We start from the raw sequence: 10,187 nt of genomic DNA on the forward strand, positions 1-10,187 counted from the left end.
TAACAGAAATTAACTTTTTAGAGACGCTCTATTTTACAAGGTGAGGTAAAGTTGCATAATAAGCTGAGCAAAGTTCAGAAAATTTTAAACTTCTATATAGAGTACATTTGATGACTGCTTTAATGAGCAACTTTGCCTATTAATATAGTCCCTAAAGTCTTGTAGGAACTCTATATCCTTGGAATGTGTAATCCACATAATGCAAAGCCTTTGTAATTACTGCTCTTTGAAACTAATGATAGCTGCTCCTGAGGGTCTGTCTTTAATTACAACAGCTGAGACTTTGGCAAAGCTGCAACTACTGCCTTTACCAGTGTGGTTGTGAATATATGTGGACAATTAAATCCTAATCAGAACCTAATTTTCATTTTGCATAGCTTTGGTAGTGCTTACTGGACCCTAGATATACAAGAAGTACTTTGATTTTTAGGTTTCTCTGAGAGGTTTAACCCACTGTACCTCAAGTTGAAGATTTTGAGGACAGTAATGCAATAGAGAAAAATGACTGATTTTAGTAGCTAACTAGTCAGGATACAAATCTAAAACCTGCACAAGTGCACCCATCAAGGGAAGAAAATACTTTCCTTTTGCCAATGAAGATAAAACCACATTTTTTCACACTTTTTTATAAGTGTGAGAGCACTGCCATATTTAGAGGTTGAACAGCCAGACTATAAAGTAAGTGTGTGTATGTCTGTGTGTGTCTGTGTGTGTGTGGGGGGGGGGGGAGAGAGAGAGAAACATTTTTAATATTAAATCTACAGGAACCATTGTAATACTGTTCTCTAGAGGTTCTTAACTTGGGATACATAGACTTCAGTGGTTACTTGAAGCCCCTAATTGTTTGCAAAAAAGTGTGGAGTTTGTTAATTTTTGTTGAAGAAAAGATATATGGCTTCGTCTGTAAAGGGTGTGAAATACTGCTTCCCCAGAAACAAATTTAGCAGTAATAAACTTGAGAGAGGTTGTTTTTAGAGGAACACATTTTCAGTTTTATAAACTGAAATGGTGAGATAGTAGCAGAGCTAGGACTCAAACCTAGGTTTTTGACTGCCAATCCTTTGCTTCTTCCCTTAGTCCACATTTATTGCACTTCGCAGTGACCTTTTTTTTGGTAGGACAAGGTCCTCTACTCTGGTTTACAAGTAAAGCCTTGTTTAGAGAGACATTTCAAGCTCACATAAGTATTTTAATGTCGGATCTTAACAGAAACTGTAAGCAAAAACATAAATTATCTGTAAAGGGAGATATGAACAAATATTTTTAATATAAATAGATGAAAATGTTGCCACAAATTTTGTGCCATTAATATAATAGAGCGAATCAAAAAAGGACAAACCGTTTATAAAATCAACAAATTCTTTGCTAGTAGAATTACATATTGTAGTGGTACTCAGGGTAGTTTAAGCCCTTTGAGCTAGAATGATAGTCTTATTTCTTTAATAAGGTTTATACATCTTTTACATTATATGTATTGTGTTTTGTATGAAAACATAATTAGCTAAGGAACAGGAAGCAAGTTCAGCAAACAGCAAAAGCAAATTTTAAAGAAAAGTTCTACAAACCCATCTTTCTTGAAAACCCAGGTTTTTGTGTTTGCATATGTCTGGCTCATCTGAGGTATTTCGTCCATACAAATACAAGCACTTTTATATACAGAGGGTGCCAAAAAAATGTATATACATTTTAAGAAAGGAAAAAACTGTATTAAAATTGTAATACTCAATACATACCAATAATAAAAGACGAATGCAAGTCCCATTTGACTTCAGCAATTACAAAAGGTGCTCAAAGTGGTTTACCATCAGTGTAATTTTAATACGTATATACAGAGGGTGCCAAAAAAATCTATATGCATTTTAAGAAAGGAAAAAACTGTATTAAAATTGTAATACAATGAATGATGCTAGTTTTCATTTGATTAATGGCATCTTTTGAGCGAACGTCATGCTACATACACAATGCTACCGTAATTCAATTTAACTGCGAAAAGTAATATGTAGATAACATCTCTTAAAAAGTATACATTTTTTGCCATCCCCAGTATATATATAGTTTGTTCTTTCTAAAGGCTAAAAAGAGAATAGGGCCTCACAGGTCAATAAATAGCATAATTATTTGAAAAAGAATGAAGGAATGTTAAATAATTAACATTAATCTGTAAGGTTTGAAAGATTACACCTCCTTGTGTGATTAAACATGCACTAATAATAGCCAACACTTGTATAGCACTGTATAAATAATCATTGTTCTATGTGTTGCATATATTAATTCAGTTAATCAATACAGCAGGAGAGTGTCAGTTAACTGAATTAACTTACTAAGTAGATATTTGCTCATTTTCACTTTCACATATGATGAAAGTGAGGCACAGAGAGATAAGGTAACTGGTCTAAAGTTGCACAGTTAATAAGAGGCAGAACAGGATTTGGAACCAGGTGATCTGGCTTTACCAAACTGGCACTAAAAATTTTTATCTCTGATGAGTAAGTTGAATAATTTTCTTTCTAAAAACAATCTATCTGAACTATGTATGCTAAAAAAAATTTTAAGGAAAATTATTTGCTACAGATTTGTTGTCTGGAAAAATCTGATAGCAAATTATTCTGTTTTGGTCACCGTATATTTAAAGTGACTATCCGAAAGTAGGACTAAAATTTTTAGTCTTGACAGAAGAATAGTATCACAAAAATCAAGGAAAATGATTCAAGTTTATTTCTCCACCTAGGGTGATATGACCAGTATTCTAGGTACTTTTCTCCTTGAGACTCACTAATATTCAAGTTTTGCCTACAGGTTCTTTTAAGCCCTTTAGCTCTCCAGTCCATCTACTTGATGTAATCCCTACCAGGTTAATTTCAGTATTTTAATCATTGCATGATTAAACTGCTTCTGCCGAATTTTTGAGACACCTGCTTGTTATTAAAGTCAGGTAGAATTTTAAAATGAATGTGATGTTAGAAATACACAAATTATATTGAAATCCATCCTTGATAGGAACATTAGTAAGGATGCACATTATTTACTAGTTGCCAATATGAAAGTTGGATAATTGCCAGTTGTTACCTTCTTAAATTTAAGTTTACGGAAAAAAACTTTCAGTTTTTAAATGAACATTCTGCCTTTTTCATGAAAAGTATGTATAATTAGATAAATTTATTTAGGAATTATAATTGTATGTTAGTGTCTCCTGGGCATGACTCCATTACAAATACACATGAGCTAATATTAGTTATCTTTTTAAAAAATTATTTTTTACCTTATTTTTCTGCCGTTAGCCATCCAGTTCTTACTTTTAAAAAGACTCAGCAGATCACAATAGGTGAAGAATTATTTTGGTGGCTATGTTTTCTATACCAAGATGTGTACAAAATGAAACTACTATTGAATCTTGAACTAGCACACAAAAAAATAGCTTAATATTTTTAAATGAGAAGACCATCTTGAATAGCAAGAATAACTCAATACACAGTTTATTGAGATTAGAGGGCAATTTGAGGAATACTGTTGATTTTTAACAAGAAAACAGTCCAGCGCAGGAGGAAAAGTTGATTCGGAGTTGGTTCAGTCCTAGTTAGAAACTTAAGAAGCAATGCCTCATGTATTACCTGTATATATATTTTTTCTACATTAATAAAAAATGAATTGTGTCGCTTTTTAGATATGATATATTTTAGAGATTATTTTGTTGTTGGGAAAAGTAACTGGTAGATTTTCTACAAGGATTAAATAAGGTGCTCTTATTGTTTCTCTTCCAAGAGTTTTATGTTTTTGATTCCCTTGAAAATTTTGTGTTATTATCTTTAATCATCTGATTATTCCTTTATATTTCCCTAATGCCTTTTAAAAAGTCTCATAGCCATAATAGATTACCTACTAATCTTATCCTTGTACCTTTGCAATTCCCTAACTCCTTTTTGTGTGTAATTTCCATCTGCTGAGCAGAGAATGGACTCAGTTTGGGATTATATCGATTGATTGACCTATTCCTCGTCTTTAAAAGCCCTGTAGCTCAATTAACTTCCGTACTTTACACATTTCTAGCAACACATCTAATTTCCAAGACTTTTGCTAGGCAATAAACTGTTTATATCTGCGTAGGGAGGACACGAAGTGGCTTTAAGCTGGCAAAGTGGTGACTTTCTTGCTATTTTTATTTGCTTTTCACTGTGTTTGCAATATAGTAATTTAGAGGAAGGCATTCTTTATATTTAATACTTGGGTTCACTAGTAGCAACAATTACTCTCTTATTGTGTTCATCTGTAAATATTATAAATTAAGAGTTATATGTAGAGAAGTGTAGGTAATCCAAGTTTATTTTCCTTGTTATAAAATAGGTTGCAAGTTATGCTTTGCTAGTTTACTCCATGAGAGAGTGGTTCTGTTTTGGTCAAGCCAGTCAGAACTTGGGCTTTTAAGGCTGAAGAAAGGACTAGGACTAGAGCAGGGGTGTCCAAACTTTTTTCAACGTTTTTTACCAAGGGCCATATGTGGTAAAATACACAAACAGCCGGGCTACTCACTCGAGGTGAAGTACGTATTGCCTCACCTGGTTTATTTAAGTAAACTAAATATATTTTTGGAATTTGCTGTGAGCCAATTAACAGTGGATCATGGGCTGCAGTTGGCCCGCGGGCCGCAGTTTGGACACCCCCTGGACTAGAGGATTGAGTTAGTGAAGAGTCGAGCTGTTTTCTCACCTTTCTCTGTAACCAGGATGACCTTGTCCTCTTTGTGGAACCTAATCTATTTTTACCAAAGCTCCTCGCTCCAAAGGGAAAGAAACAAGGGGAGTCCTTACCTTTGGGGGCCCCTTAACTTTAATTATTCCCCTGATGAAAAGCAGCTGGACTGGAAGTACTCTTTCCCATAGTTTAGACTCTTGGGATAGTCATTAAAGCATGTAAATTACTTTTAACTTTATTCTCATATGACTGTGTATAATTAGATAGATACAGGATCCTCCTTGGGCCTGGAGGGAGAGCCTGCCCCAAATTTTTAGGGAAATCCATCCAAACAGTACAGGACATCAAAACAGAATTAGGAGTTCTGAGTCACCACAAAATACAGAAATCTTTGAGTACTAGTTTTTGCTTCAGGTTTAGGAGACCTCTCATATTGAAGGTTAGTTGATCCTACATAGACAACTGACATGGATTATTGTGATGAAATAATTAAACCACATAGTTTAAAAGAGAATCCCTTTTGCCAATTTTCTTTGCCCTGAGGGCAACGGACTAAATCTCAGCAATAAATATAAATGAATTTGCCTTAAGAAATACACTGGTAATCCTTAGACCTTTCCTTTCTGGGGTGCCCAAATTTTATTGGTCACGATTATCTAGATTGGTGGTTCTCAAAATGTGGTTCCTGGACCATCAGCATCACCTGAGAATTTATTAGAAATAAAAATTCTTTGGCCTCAGCTCTGACATACAGAATTGGAAACTCTGGAGGTAGGACCATAATCTGTGTTTTAATAAGCCCTCTAGGTGATTCTAATATATGTTATAGTTTGAGAAATACTAACCCTAGATCATCAGGAATGAACCGTGATTTTTTTGCTTTGCTAGTCCATTGCCTTATAAATACCTTATTCCTGTGCGTGTTACTGCCTCTGTAAACACCAGGAATTGGCAAACTGTGTTATTGGTATTACATTAAATGGTACCTAAGATAAAATTGTTGGTGGACTTCACCTTACTTTTCTACTTTCTTGTCATTCCTTCTTCCTGAGTGCCTGGAACAAGGTAGCTGCTTGGTAAACATTTGTTAAGTGAGTTCAGTGCCTGCCTCCGTTCCCTCCCCATGAAGCAAAACCAGTTTCTTTTCTTATTTCTTTTGGATTTTTTTCTCTGCAGTAATGTTAAGCCTGAAAATGATGTTCCCTGTTAAGAATATTTCTTTCTCCTAATAGTGACACTGGTTGAAAGATTGCTGATACTAAAAATAAAAAAGAAGAAAGGGAAAAAAGAAATGGTGCTTATGCTTTCCTCAGAAGTATCTAAGATCTCAAACTTAGCTTACATCAGAATCACCAGAAGAACGTTTTAGGTCACAGATTGCTGGGCCCAACTCCTAGAGTTTCTGAGTCAGTCAGTAGGATGGACCAGAAGATTTGCATTGCTGACAGGTTTTCAGGTATAGTGATGTTGCTGGTCTAAGGACCACAGTTGGAAAACCACTGCCCTTAGTTCACTCACCAAAACCAGAAGGTAATTTCATGAATGAACATTAGTTCCTGGCGCTATAATTGGAAAGTATATACCTGGATAACAAACTTACTGAATAATATTTTTTTCCAGAGGTGTTTGTTAAAATCTTTTTCAATACAAGACTTTTTTTGGCTTCTTCAAAAACTGACTCAAAACTCACCTCCTAAATAACTGAATTTAATGTGGAATAGATTATTTACCCAGATCTTGCCACACTGATCACCTCATTTCTCTGCTTCGCTGCTTCTTTTCCCCTCAGGTTTTTTCCAGAGTTTAGCTAAGTAACTCCAATATATTGCTACCTCAGCATTCATTTTGTTTGACCAAGCAGCCTGCAGTGAGCTTAAACTGACACCAGTCCTCTCATGGAAGTGCATGCCCTAGGTAGTAGCCCTCAGAGTCACAAGCAAATGGAAGTTTCTGGTATGACTTCCCCAACAGCCTTTGTGATCCACAGCCTTCCTCTGCCTCCCGTTGCCTTCCCCTTGTTCTCCCCTTAGAAAAGGCCCCCATGTGGCTTACCAAAACCCTGCTCTTTTGGTTTGAGTTGACCAGTCCAGCCTTAGCCCACGAAACCCAAAGCATTCCACCCAGAGACCCTGAAAAGGGCCTTGACTTCCATGTGTGGTCCCTTGAGGCATGTTAAGGACCCATGAGTAATAAAGTTCTCTATTTCAATTCCTCTTGTGGTCTGTTATTGAACCTCGACTCACCATCTGGTACCCTGTGCTCCACTTGATAAGAGTTAATTTGACAAATTCATTACAAGCTTACTGAATTTTCCAATATAATTTTATACTCAAACATATGTTGCTTGTGTATCTTCTAAGTTGATAATTTGCTTAGTCTCTATTTTCTGTCTTCAAATACAACAGGTTCCTAAAGAATGGGAAAGTTGAGATTTATTTTGAATTTTTTTTTCTCACAACTAAACACAATTTGGTAGACTTGACTCCTCATCACTTGAATTCTTACATAACACATTCTTAGCATCTCTTGTAACAGGTTACAATGAGATGAAACCGAGGCTTTTCCCCTCAACTCTTCTATAAGCCTTTTTTTTCTGGCTAAATGGATGGTTTAAAGAAGAAAATCTGAAAAATGTCAATGGACAAAAATTCTTATATTTAAATGTAATGTTAGTTGAGTATTTTCAACCACACCCATACAACTACATACATCCCTCTGCACATTAAATTCAGAGTTACTGTACTAGACAGGTTCTAGTCAAGAAAACGTCTTGAAGACAGTTTTGGTTTCTTTTTTTCATGGAGTATCTCCCACAAATTTGTGGAAAGGCTTACCAGATCAGTACCTTATTTGTTAAAACCTATGGTTGGTGTTGCTCTGTAATTTCAGTGTCCCCATAGCCACATTTATTTGTTTGTTTCCTATTCCACGGGTTTTGTTTGCCACTGTTTGCCCATTCCAGAAAGTCGGGAACAGCCTGTGGAAGTGTCTTTGTGTTTAACATCCTTCCTTGAGTAATTTTCATGATCAAATTAAAAGATAATTGGTCACTTTTATGTCCTTATACATATGCGTTTCTTATTATACATGCCAGTTGTGTTAACTTACAAATTTGTTTCAGAATTTTATTAATGTACTGACTTAAAAGTTATCCTTTAACTTACTATAATGATAATAGACATGCAATGCCACTAATTGTCAATTTCCAAATGTACATGTTGCCCATATAATTATTACTAAATATTTCATACCATTATTGATGTTTTTATGTGAATGCCAGCTCACATGGGAATTTGTGAGGGATATAAACCATCACTATCAAATTGCTCAGAATTTCTAGTTCCAAAATTAATTTGGCATTTTATTTATTTATTTTTTTAAGATTTTCTTTTTTTATTGGGGAAAGGGAACAGGACTTTATTGGGGAACAGTGCGTACTTCCAGGCCTTTTTTCAAGTCAAATTGTTGTCCTTTCAATCTCAGTTGTGGAGGGTGCTGTTCAGCTTCAAGTTGTTGTTCTTTCAGTCTTAGTTGTGGACGGCACAGCTCAGGTCCAGGTCCAGTTGCCATTGCTGTTGCTAGTTGCAGGGGACACAGCCCACCATCCCCAGGTCCAGTTGCCATTGCTGTTGCTAGTTGCAGGGGGCACAGCCCACCATCCCTTGCGGGAGTCGAACCAGCAACCTTGTGGTTGAGAGGATATGCTCCAACCAACTGAGCCATCTGGGAGCTCAGCGGCAGCTCAGCTCAAGGTGCCGTGTTCAACCTTAGTTGCAGCTGGCAGAGCCCACCATCCCTTGTGGGACTCGAGGAGTTGAACTGGCAACCTTGTGGTTGAGAGCCCACTGGCCCATGTGGGAATCGAACCGGCAGCCTTCGGAGTTAGGAGGATGGAGCTCTAACCGCCTGAGCCACCGGGCCGGCCCCGGCATTTTGTTTTTATATGTCACTCTCTCATCTTTATCACCCTGAGATTTAGTGAATATAAGTACCCTAATTGTTTCTTTATATTCTCTACTTTTATTTCTTTAGGTCTCTTGGGCAATTACATTTCATTAAACCACTTCAGTAATACATCAGCAGATATTAAATCAATAAAGGATAAGATGTTCTTTTGTTTATATACTGAGTTTTACAGTGTATAGTAATACTTTATTTTCAAAAATGGATCTATAATGCCTATTTTAAAAACCTTTTTAATTTTCTTGCATGCTTAACTTGGAGGGAAAAAAATCTAGAATTTGGAGGCAGTCCCAAATTTTGCTGGATGTTTCACTAATAAAAAATACCTTTTCTTAAAGAATGTGTAGCATTTTAATGTATGGATTAGTACCATATAGATATTACCATGTAATCAGTAGTATTATCCAGAATTCAAGGCCTAAGTGGTATTTTAGTATTATCCTGAAATCAAGACTTAAACATGAAGCTAGTTATAAGAGTTCATTAAAATTTGGACAGTTATAGTTTGTTATTGTTTCCATGGTGTGTACAATCAGAGTTAAAATTTAAATGACTGTAAAAAGAAACTTAAGAGCTGGTTGAGATAGTGTAGTGGTTTATAATCCAGATATCAAGCCTGGACTTGAAAAACAGTTTAGCACCTGGGAAATCTTAGGGAAGTTTCTTAAACTTTCTGCGCCTCGATGTTCTCTCATCTGAAAAATGGGAATAATACGACCAGTCAGTGAAGATAAAATGAGATGCTGTATGTAAAGTGCCTAAACAGTGCATAGTTTGTATCGTAACTGTTTACAATGACTGTTATTTAAATTTTTGATAGAAAACTAACATAGTTACTTAGTGTTTAGTGTTTTTTTGCAATATATAAAAATCCAAGAGCAAGTTCATCTGCTTTGTCACAATGTCATTTTCTCTACTAGATGGCTGCATAAAAGTAATGAGCTGATTCTGAATAGCAAATGAGAATGTACTGAAGGGAAGAGAAAGAGAAGGACTTATGGAGAAAAGAGCAATGAGAAAAGAGAAAAGAAAGCTAGGGTATGAGAGAGAAGGCACTGAGACATGCAGAAAACAGACTCCTTCTGCCCCTAAAATGAAACAGAAGCAAAAGGGAAACAGAAATCAGGAGAAATAAATGAACAGAGAGGACAATAAGAGATTTTTATGACCGTAATTCTCTACATATTCCTGCCTTTTTTTTTGTAGATGTTCCTTTGTCATTTTTCATGTATGGACTGAGTTCTGATCATAATCGTATGATGGTAGAGTTCATTGAAGAGTGGTAAGTATTTCAAATAACAGCTTTGCTACTGCTATTACTTATTTTACTGTATTGATTTTGTTTTCAACCCACTTTCAGTAAATGCTTTTACTCTGCAATTGATTTATAAATAATTTGGAATTAAAAAACGTATATGAAGAATGTGTATATTTTGTCACACATTGGAATACTTTTAAAGTATGTATATTGTAGGGACAGAGTCCCAGAGAGCAGTTTCCAGGCTGTCAGCCTCACGTGGAAAGGTGCTGGCTCAGTT

Source organism: Rhinolophus sinicus, linkage group LG04 (genome assembly GCF_036562045.2).
Source record: "Rhinolophus sinicus isolate RSC01 linkage group LG04, ASM3656204v1, whole genome shotgun sequence".
NCBI lineage: Eukaryota > Metazoa > Chordata > Mammalia > Chiroptera > Rhinolophidae > Rhinolophus > Rhinolophus sinicus.